A 12,454-nucleotide genomic window follows, 5' to 3' on the forward strand; every position below is an offset into this window, starting at 1 on the left:
TGGGTAAGATTATATTTTCTTGCAAATGATCGGATGTAGTTTACAAGCTTTGATAATCTCGATAATTACGTAAATTGATAATCTCGATAATTACGTAACTTAATAATCTCAATAATTACGTAACTTTCCGAGTTACATCTTTTTGAACATATATACAGAGTTCCTCATTTTAATTTGTTCAATTTGTGTTCTAGAACAATTAGTACTAGACATTGCAGATACTGGACGCATACAACACAGTTTCTTCTGAAATGGACTGTTCTAAAACACAGAAAAGGACAGTGAGCTACCTGTCTGTTTGGTTACATCGAGAGCTTCTGTTTGATTCGTAACGCCAAACACTTGGTAGTGCTAGACACCCTTGGCGACAATCAGATTAGAAATTGGAAATTGATGAATGAAATGACTACGTTTGCGCATTTTTTTATATCCTTGATGCTTTTGGTTTGTTTTTTGTCCTGTTTTTTAATCGGTATAAACAAGCGGAATGGTGTGTGAGTACTATAGTTTACAAAATCTAAAAAAATTGCAATATAGTAGGCCATCCAGATCCTGTCAATATCATAAATCACTGAAACGCTTATGATATTATTTCTGCATCACGCCGGGTTGTAAAAGCTGTTGGCAAGGCATTACAGTGAAAATAGCTTTGTAGAGTCGTGAACGACGTAGAGTCAATGCAGTTTCCATTTATTTATTCCTGCTCACAAAGTGCGCTCTTTCTTGCTGCAAATAGAACTTATGTAGGCACAAACAATCAAGGGCCGCGTGGCGTGATTTTGAATCTTGTATTTTCACACATGAAAATATAGGAAAGAAGAAATATAAAATATATTTAACCTCTATTTATCCTCACATTTGCTAATACTACTCAAAAACTTATCAGTGACTATTAATAATCCATTACGGCATTAGTTAAAATTTATTTTCCAAAACTGGATTAATGTTTTTTTAACGTCAATTAGAGTCTTTTCTTCATTAGCTAATACAAAAAAAGAGATGTTTGATTAGTATCACTAACAAGCAGGTCTACCTATTAATTAGGACAGCTGAACAAAACATATGGATCGTAATGTTTTGTTGTTGTTGTTTTGTGTTTTTTTTTTTGTGGAGTGGGTTTTTGTGGGGTTTTCTTGTGAGGTTTTTTTGTGGGGTGGGTTTTTGTGGGGGGTTTTGTGGGGTGGGTTTTCGTGGGTTTTTTTTCGGCTTTAGTGTTGAATAATGTCTTCTAAGTACTTAAATATAAACTCATTCAAAGAACGCGAAAATGAATTCATTTGCCTCTCAGTACTGTGTTCAGAAGTTGGTTTGGGGTGGTTGTGCAAAACCCTCAAATTAGAAAAATTAAAACTGAAGGAATAACTGGTCTTAGAAAAGAAAGGCTAACAAAAATATTTATGAGAAAACTGGGAAGATTTATTCCTCATACAAATAAAAATTTATACATTGTGCAGTTTTCAGGAAAATATATCTATTTCTTATCTTATCGATTTTCTTCTTGGAGGGTTGTAAAGCGTGAAGAATTCACTTCAGCGATTTAACATGTGTGAAGCTGAAAGAGACGATAGCGTGAGTCATTGTCCAGACAATCACGAAAGCGTTGTTGTCATTTCTGGGTCCCTAATATAACATAAATATGAAAAATAGGTCACAATTCATTAAATAATATTTAGAGTTTTGACTTAAATGATCTTCGGGTTTACATGAAGAAAACATTAATTTTCAAAAACAATTAATCACGTGATTGCTATTCAGTAAATATTCAAGCTTTTTAAAATGTATTTTGATTTCCATATATAACAACATATGGAACAATTGGTCTAACAAAATCGTTCCCACTCTACCAATCTGCGCAATCCAGCATTATGTGTGTTTCATAAGTACGCGTTTATATAACGATGATTTCAATAATTTCCCAGCTATAAAACGGTGGCTTATAACCATACAGATCACAATTATTTTTCCTATATAGTCTCTGCATTTGTTTCTTAATCCTGAAATGTCCCCTGTTTCCCAAACTAATAAATCATACGTTAATCAAAACTAACTTCACAGATCTTGTTAAAAGTTAACTGGCACTTTTTGGAGAGGCCGGACTGTAAGCATTACAGCGTCAAATGGTTTACAGATTTCACTTCCGGGTCAAAATTAATGCCTCGTTACTCGCTGTTGCCGAAATATATATATACACACACATACATCATAATGATCATATTCTAAGGAATACCAAGAATGCCTAAATCTAACTCTTGTATCACCACCAGAATGAGAGATGGTACTAAATCAGAAGTAATAGTTGTGACCTATGTCCTATACGCGTAGTCATGTGGGCCTCATGGGTATATCATCGGGACAACATTACGCCCGTGGGTTAATATGCGGGGGCCACTTGGGAGACTAGGGGAATTCTTATGTTAAATTGGTCCATATGTTGAAATACTGGGGACTTTCTTGGAGGACACATGTGAATCATCTCTTAAATGAGTATGTAAAATGAGAATGGTATTAAAGGGACAATAGTGTTTCTGGAGACAAAATTATTTAAAGAGACAAATGTGTTTATATTGGCATCGAAAATATAATGCTAACTTTGTCATTGTTATCAGCCGTTTCCGTGTTGAAATATCTATGGGAACGTACTGGAAATGTAATGTTAACAGTTTTAGTCACCATCCAGCGCTTATATGGAGTGCTATTGATCACCCACATTTTGCGTGCAAACTTTGTTAAAGGATTGAGACATCAGTAGGTTCTTTTATCTTGTTATCCAGTGCCTAAGTTATATATATATATATATATATATATATATATATATATATATATATATATATATATATATATAAGAGAATAAATCAGAAGTCCTAGTCTGAAATATGTTGATACTGGGCTCATTAATCATTAATCACCTATGTCAATACTCAGACACATGGGCGTAGCTGGATCTTTTGCGGAGGGGGAGGGGGTCATGAGTTATTGCATGGGGGGTCAGTCAGTCACGGCCGGGAGAGTTAGTATAGTAAGCAGTCTGAAACTAAAGCTCGTATTTACTAAGCGTTTTGAACAGAACCTTGTGACATATTTTCAGCTTCATTTGCATGATTAAACATGGTGGAACCTGTCTTTCTCTCTCTTTATATGTATATATTTGCCATATGATTTCGAGGGGGTAACGTGACCCCCCTTGATCTATGCTCTGGGCGCCCATGCTCAGACACGTAAAACGTATCAATATCGAGTCACATGAAATGCAAATCAAATCACCCATAATCATGGACCTCCGATTGGGGACTGATAGTGCATTCCGCACCCCACCCCCACAATTTAAAAAATAAATAAAACAAAACAAACAAATCCATTGTGCAGTATATAAATATATCCTTTTGATACCCCCTCACATTATGGCTTGTCGCCGCCTCCCCCACCTCATGGAGTTATTCATGCAGACGCCCATGGCCAAACTCCCTAACCCCAGTTATGACATCTAACATTCAAGAGTGAAGGCACAATAAACAGGGACTATTATTGACCGAAGGTTCATGTTTTAACGGTGTAGCAGAAATCAAAGGTCATTACAAGCATACGTAGTGGCGAGTTTTATAACATTATACAAGCACTTGTTTGAAATCTTGGGGATATTAATAATAGCAAACAAAGTGTTACTTTCTGTAATACAAATATATATATATATATATATATATATATATATATATATATATATATATATATATATATATATATATATATATATATAGTATCCGATTGTACTAGCCATATCTCGTACTATTCTAAATGGCTAAACAGACCTTTTTAGTTGCCCAGACCGACTTTTAATGCTGTTTGTAGCCTTGTAAATGGATAATTCAATTTTCCTGTGTCAAATAGACTAAGAATTACGTGTCTCCTTTTTTATGTCACCGAGATCCAACATGTAACTTAAAATTGCATAAAGTTGTTTGGGGTTGGTGTTTTGTAACGGGGCTCTTTAGTATATGCACGTCGATGAGGTTGTTTTGTTACTTCTAATATAATAACTTTCAGTTCACCAAGCAGCTCCAGCTGAAATAATTTTCTACTACACAAAGTAAAATTGAGGTTCGTCGTGAATTGCACAGTTGAGCGTCTCATACGGCGTAGCCACTTTGTAGATAGGCTCATATGCTGTGCAGATGGCACGTCGGCAATTCACAGAGAACATAACTTGGGGGAATAATTACACTATTGGAAATAATTACACTATTGGGAATAATTAAACTATTAAGTTGCGTCTTCATCAGACTAACACAATGAGGCTGACAAAACAATAACATCAACAGTAATGGGCAATAAATATATGTGCCTGCTACAGTGCAACTTTGTCGTTAACGGATTCGTACAATTTGTCTTCCAAAACATTTGTCGTTAACGGATTCGTACAATATGTCTTCCAAAACCTTTTGTCGTTAACGGATTCGTACAATATGTCTTCCAAAACCTTTTTTCGTTAACGGATTCGTACAATGTCTTTCAAAATCTTTGTCGTTAACGGATTTGTACAATATGTCTTCCAAAACCTTTGTCGTTAACGGATTCGTACAATATGTTTTCCAAAACCTTTGTCGTTAACGGATTCGTAAAATATGTCTTCCAAAACCTTTGTCGTTAACGGATTCGTACAATATGTCTTCCAAAACCTTTGTCGTTAACGGATTCGTACAATATGTCTTCCAAAACAGATCCTTAAGCTTGGACATATTTAGAACATTTAAACAAAACAAAACAATAACAACAACAAAAAAATCTCATATATGTCATGATGTTTTGAATATGTAGCATAATTATTAATTCTCTCCGTCTTTCTCCACATCAGTCTCTTCGTCAGTTATCTCATTATACTCCTCGTCGTTTTCGCCTGTCAGATTTTAATGTACAAGGATTGCCTTAGATTGTCATAGAGTGGGAAGACATTTGTTACATCTTCCTCTTTTTTGTGAGGTTTCAAGCATACTCGTTCCATCAACATTGTTTACAATATTTGCAATCTAGCTTTTTTTTTCACGAAACGTTGTCTTCAGCTGAGCACATGTATTTGCTACAAGTACTTTTCATTTCCTGTTCTTTTCCATTTGTTTAATTTCATCCACTTTACAAAATAATGGTCATTTTGTAAAATAATGGTCATCATATAGTGCTCTCCCTCCCTCAAATTTTTCAATGATCTGGAAGATGTTAATATTGAATCTTTTACCTGGTACAGTACACGTATATAATCTTCGCCGAACACAGATTTTATGGTAGATAAAGAGGGTAAGGTACAAATTAGATAAAAAAGAAATGTGTTTCTCTTTCTGTTTATTTTTTAAGGGTTAGTGTTTGGCGAACGCCTTTTTTACTCAGGAATTGTCCCAGCTGTAAGTCATAAATGGTCGCATGAGCCAACCCCATACATGACGTGTATATATATTTATATCAATAGTCATGTTCGCACAAGCTGGAAATCACCTGTAAAGTATATTAAAAGTCTACATGCTTAATGTTTTTTTCAGACAATGAGAAAAACAGATTATCGTACCATTTATAGCGCTATCTGTTTAATTGTGTCTCAATCACAAACGCAAAATACCATATTATCAACGATTAAGTGTTTTTCTCAGATCAAGTTTGTTGTTAGTGGCTAAAATAAATAGAAAATAAATAGAATAAATAAATAAAATTAACTTCAACGCCAATCAGAATTTATCGTTCACGTGTGGATCCTTTAAAAATCGTTATAATACCATTATCAGTTTTTTACTCACATTTTATTTGTTTTAAAAGTAACTTTATGAGCTGACTACTCTGTAACAAATTCTTTCAAATGTTTTTATTATTAGACTCTCTTGAACCAAAGTTGTGGAAGTACTTATTTGTGTTCAGTGGAAACTAATATTTTAAGTATTATTGTATTGTCCATATAAACCTAAATTTATCAATGCTGACTTTTTAGATTCTTCATAAACCTTAACTTCTCACATTTGCTTGAACCTATTTCGAAAATGCATAATTTTCCAAATTCAGTTTATGCAGTATTTCCAAATGATTTTTTTTGTCCAGATATGCAGTTTATATCTTAACAAAACAATACCTCTTTAGAAACAAATGCCCATTAAGTTCCGTCTTGCCCGTTCCATAACACATAGCTAGAAATACAGATGAAAAGGGGGCCCCGAGTGGCTGAGTGGTCTAAAGCGCAAACCGTTAAGGATCATTGCCATCTCACCTCTTTCTGCGTCAGTTCGAGTCTCGGATTCGGCTAATGTGGTTATGTGATAAAGCTTGCCAATAGCTTCTCGTGGGTCGGTGGTTCTTTCCGGGTTATTTTCCGGGTTCTTCCTCCACCATTAATACTAGCCGCCATGTATAGCCTATCTTGTACTGAAAAATGGCGTTAACCCTAAAACAACAACAACAGATGAAAAGAGAAAGACAAGCACAAATATGCAAGTACAAATTTTCAGAACATCATCAAAATAAATAATCTGCATTTCTCGAACAGAAAATCAAAGCATTAGTTTAATTGTATACCCATATTAATTCGTTATACAATTAAATATGCAATATATGTGAAGGGACTGGTTACATTACTTTCATTTTGTAAACTGTTACTGAGTTTATTCACATGATATCAGCTAACAGCTGTACTTTGTTTACATTATTGCAGTGAAAGAGTAACTATACTTCAACATTATTACAGAACTGAATACAAAGTCAGATAAACCAGTTGAATTGCTTTAAATTTCGTGTATTTCACTTTGTATGATGTAAATTATATTTTAGTACTAATATAAACTTAGTTTATGTTTCTAACAAACCTGTTACTATCCAACGTGAAGAAAGAAAAAAAAAAACAGCTACTAAAATGGTGTATTATAAGTTTAACAGAATGCCCATTGATAAGCCTCGTAGAGTATACTGTGATTTGACCCCATTTCTCGCATTCAGTTTGGTTTGAAAACGGATATTCCTTGAGAATGTCAAACATCATTAATCACTGTAAGCATGGGGTTTATTTGCATGGTCGTTCACGGCAGATCTTATCTAAATATGGAGTGATGAAAGCCTGGGGTTATGGTGGAGGATTACCTCATTCATTTACAAAAATTCATCAAGGAAAAATAGAAAATACATGCATAGAATTATTCCAGGGAAAATTTTAGAGATTTATATTAAGATCATGGAACTTTAAAATCTTGTTATGCCATGACTAATTAAGTAAAATGCTTACTTTTATAAATGCTTACTTTTATAAATGTTCAAATAAAAAAAAATTTAATATGATCGCTGGACATTATGTAAAGCTAATTCAACCATAAACGACAAGGTTTCCCGCTACATTGAGATCAATTTGAATGGAAACACTATTTTATAACGAAGACCGTACTAAAACCATCAAACCCTTCGGGAAACCTCTGACAGAATTGGACAATTTTGAATCATTCCAAGATACCATGAATTCTCACTGCACCGAAGGAGATATTTTGTTGCTGTTGTTGTTAATCAGATAGAGAATGGTCTGTACATGTGGCAACTTAGTTTTTCTAAACCTTATAAGACAGAAACCGTAGCGCTTTAGCTCCATTACTATTTTCTTTATGGTGCTAGTATTGTTTTGGGTGATTCAAAAAAATATATAACTTTGTATAAAGGATCTGAGCATTCTGCAACGTTAATTCAAAGATTTAAATGTACGGGAAAGTACATCAGATGTTGACTACGATCGATGGGCTTCAAGGCTTAGGTACCAATATAATATGGAGAAGAATGGCCGATAGTCAATGAACACATAATTAACAAAATATTTTTACTGATTTCAGCTATCTTTCTATTTTCAAAACAGTTTTACAGCTGATTATCTTATGTGTCTAAGCTCTAATAAACAGTAATAAAAGAAAGAGTGAAAGCAACAAGATTGAAAAAAATTTAACAAATAATTTATTTCCCTGGAAAACACTGTAAAATTGAAAAAATAAGAACTTACGGTTCTAAGAGCCAAATCCAAAAATAATTAAAGAATAATCCACGAATTAAATTTTAGAAATCCTTGTAATTAAATGTTCTACTGAAATTTGAGTTCGTGGTCCCGGCGAAAAATCCAAAAATAGAAGGCGATGACGTATACTGTAGTCAGTATTGTGCTGTTGTGTCTACAGTTCTTTGCTGGTCCACACACAATGTTCCGGTGTTTGAATTATATAAATAAAATTTAAAGAAATGTCTTTGTCCAAGAATTATGTAAGATCACTCAAATATTTCCAGGAAAAAGAAATAATCTTTTAGAATCCAAATAATTTGAATAAAAATTAAACTATCACTCCAAACTGTCACAAACAGGAACTTTCCAGTGTAAAGTAAGAGACCAACTGAGAAAAATCTCTATAAACAAAGGTTATACAGTAACTCGAGATGCAAAACAGATTCCCGGATGAGGGTCACGTGATCACATTCTGGAATGATTTAGAAGGTATCTACAAGTCTAGCACAGTCTCGATTTCATTATTATCATTCACACATTAAAAATGAATTCAAAAAAGAGGTTGTTTACTTGATTCTCAATCAAGGCCAGGAACTAGGTCAAAATAGAAACAGTGTTTCTATTATTAGGCGTCCACGAAAGGAGTCAAGTCGAAATCAATTGTCTGGAAAATATCAAATTCCTAGTAAAAAAAGGTTACATTAATCTGACATATAATTAAAATAAAAAGATTTTAAAGCTTACAAACAATTAAATTAAATCAAATATAAATCAAATGAAATATACATAACAATTCAATCTGCTTAAAATATAGAACAACTTCAAACTGATAGCAGAAAGGAATTATTCTTTTTTAATTTATTTGTAGATAGTCTTTGCGAATGATACATACAAATCTTGCAAAAAAATATAATTTCTAGAACACAACACTAAATATATGCGGTATGGTAACCACCTCTCTAATTTTTACATGAATTTCAAGCAGTCGTATGTTTTCAGTTGTTTTAGCTCAAGATTACAATTTGAGCCGAAAACTCGGTGTCATTCGAAAGCTACAAGATAGGACTGTAATGATGAAATACGTATCTTATGTTATCTTTTTTGGTGAAACCGTTCAGAAAAGTACATCACCCCTATTTTTAAGTACAGAGTAATGCATTTTACCAGATATATTCATGTTAACAGTTATGTTACAATCATATTTGACAATCTGTGATATTTGAGAAAAGATCAATACAAATCAAAACATAAAGACTACAAAACTTACAACAGGTACTTTTGCAGCTGAAGGGGGACTCATTTTTTCGGGGTGGGTGGGGATCAGAGACCCTCACACACACACACACACACACACAGAATTCGGGCTATGGAAAATGTTGATTTTTTTTAAATGCTAAAAGTCAATCCAAGCCTTGTATGTTAGCCTGGTTGGCGCAAACAAATTTACAAAAGGAGATGACCACGTCCAAATGAACCATGTTTCATATACTAATTCAAGGGTAATTGTTATATTTATTGTCAGTTTGTTACAGTTGTTAATTTGTAATCAAGCAAAACCACCACCCTAAGTAAACCGAGGGTGTAAAACGAACACCTATTTGGGTTGGGGGTGGGGTGGACAGGCGAGTTTCACCTGGTTAAATTATGTTTTTACAATCACCCGTTCAGTGATATTTCAGAATTTTCTCAGCCGATCGCAGCTGTCTGTTTCGAACCCGAACAAATTTCCGCTTCAATATGAAATTCCCCCAGTGACGTATATCCGGTTCAATGACTTATAAGTAACACATGTTATTAGCGTACAGAAACATGATTGTAACACTGCTGTCCATTAAGCACAAGCAAATACACCCACGTCCTAATAATAAGATTATAGTGGGGGCGTTTCTGCCCTACGGTCATATAAAATACACCAGTTTGTGATTTACTTGGTGAAAAATTAATAATCAGTCATGCCTGTTGGGAAAGGTAACTGATTTGTTGGAAAGCGGATGTTTGGGTTCGAATGACGCGACGGACAACTGTCAGCATTTGTAAAAATAAAAATTAATTGGGGCACAGCTACGATCGACTGGGTTCACTTTGTTGCCACTGATCCAAACATATGTTTCCTCTCAAATTGAATCTAAACACAACACGAATATAAGAAATAAGAATGAACTAACTGATCAACTGTTTGTTACATATACCCTTATGGATCATCATTGCAATAGTTTTCTACTCAACCCATGTTGCAATGCTTCCTTAATGACCTATTTCACAATATCTCAGGTCGCAACAGAACCCAAAGGACTCAGCTATCCAATGGGAAATCACCTCAAGCTTCCTAACCTGATCATTATTACGATTAATTTTAAAATGTGTCAGCAATAATTTAAAGCCCATATGAAGTCTTCAGTGATGCACCAAAAATTAAAGACACAATATAGATATACAGAACATATTTTTAGAAAATTATTTTTACAACATAGATCAAGTGGAGATGTGTATAAAGTTATTTACTTCAGAACATTAACGTCAGTCATAGTGAAATCAACTTTAGCTGTGCTCATTTTAGAGGATTTATTTATTTATTTAAACTCTTCATTGAAATTACAAAGTGCTCAATGATTTAAGATTAATCACTACTTTTTGATTATTTTTTAATTGATTATAGTACATTTGGATTAAATGATTGTAATAGGCTGCGTAACTTTAAACATTTTGTCTAGTGTCAGCTAAAATTCAAACGCCGACTGAACAGGTTACGTATTAGACAAATTATTATATAGGCCGACCCCCTTTCCTATGGGTACGTACATTATCGGTAGCCCCCCCCCCCCCGCAAGCTTATGTATTTGGGTTACCCCCCTCCTCATTACATACGTACGAACTAAATGGACGGCTCCTAAACACATTTTTCTAGCACAGTGAAGCTGTTTTTACTTAAACGTAAACATTTATATAAAACCAATGCCTACAGATAAATTTGTTAGTGCGTTTATAGTTATATCCGAAAGATGATTCGGCAAAGAAAGAAATGCATAACATTGTCAACATTTATTCAATGACGGATTTCCTTACTGTCTCACGAATAGCACGTGCTCTGTCTGCCCTTCTGACCTCTGCTTGAGCTGTACATGTGTCACTGCGTTTTAATGACTCCAGCAGTGGATTTAAACCAAATTAGATTTTCTGTATATATGGTATGTTTATGTTTAGAATGAAATGAATTTCTTTACAGAGTGTTATTTATCCGGGATCATAGATTTTGTATTTTTATTAGTACTTTCATTTATCAGGTGGCTATTTAAACACGGTTCAATATGATACACTTATCAGGCAGAATTAAGGATGTCAAAATTCGAAATAAAAGGAAATAAAGAAGGAGAAACTTTTATTTTTGTTTCCTAAGTAGATCTAAGTTCACTTGGGTCATGCTGTCTCCCACGTTCAGTAATTGGTTATCGCTTCATTCCATTAGGATGCAAAGAAAGTCCGGGTTTATTTACAACACCATCCAACATTCCTAGATAGCATAGACACGTGACTGATTTATGCGTTTCTGTGGTTTGATATAAGTCTTATGTGACTGTTAATCTTGATTCCGTTGGACAGGGCCACTACCCGAGTCATGAAACTATCAAAACATAAAATCCTAACTCAGACTCAGTGTTCAAAATTTAAAATCGTACTTAGAATTAATCAGTCTCGTTAAAACCGAGCATGTACGTTGAGAAATAAACAGATTTTGTTGTTGTTGTTGTGGGGTTTAACGCCATTTTTCAGCACACGATAGGCTATACATGGCGGCCAGTATTAATGGTGGAGGAAGAACCCGGGAAAACCTCAGAAAGAACCACCGACCCACGAGAAGCTACTGACAAGCTTTCTCACATACCCACATTGTCTGAATCCGAGACTCGAACCCACGCAGACAGAGGTGAGATGGCAGTGATCCGTAACGGAGGAAAAAAACATATACTCCCGACATTTTCGTGATATACTGTGTGCAGTATAGTCCGCTAGTACCCGGCCTAAATTAGCAAGCCTGTTGCCTTGGCCGGTACACATTTAGTCGTCTAGCAGAATATGTAGCAGTGTCAATACGAAGCAGGGAACCATATTATTGGATGCAGTGCATCATGGGAAAAAGTACGGAGCTTCCGTTTTTTTTTTTTGTTGTTTTTTTTTTGTTTTTTTGTCACTTAAAGGACATTTTTTATCCGAGGTCTCAGGAGCACTGGAAGTGTGAAACAGTTTTCAGCGAAAAGTTATTGAAGTTTGATATTTTGAGCACGAGTTTAAATTTTGTACTTAGTTTCGTGACTACAAGGCTAGGTTTTTTGGTGATTAGATAACGATAACAGTTGGTCATGTAAAACTCGTGACATATCATGAAAGTTTACGCCCGAATTTGCTGAGATGGGGACAGATATATGCAATGTATGTTCAAGACCTTCACCTTTATGTTCAAGACCTTCACCT

The sequence above is a fragment of the Sinohyriopsis cumingii genome, chromosome 2, assembly GCF_028554795.1.
Source record: "Sinohyriopsis cumingii isolate HCF-2022 chromosome 2, ASM2855479v2, whole genome shotgun sequence".
NCBI lineage: Eukaryota > Metazoa > Mollusca > Bivalvia > Unionida > Unionidae > Sinohyriopsis > Sinohyriopsis cumingii.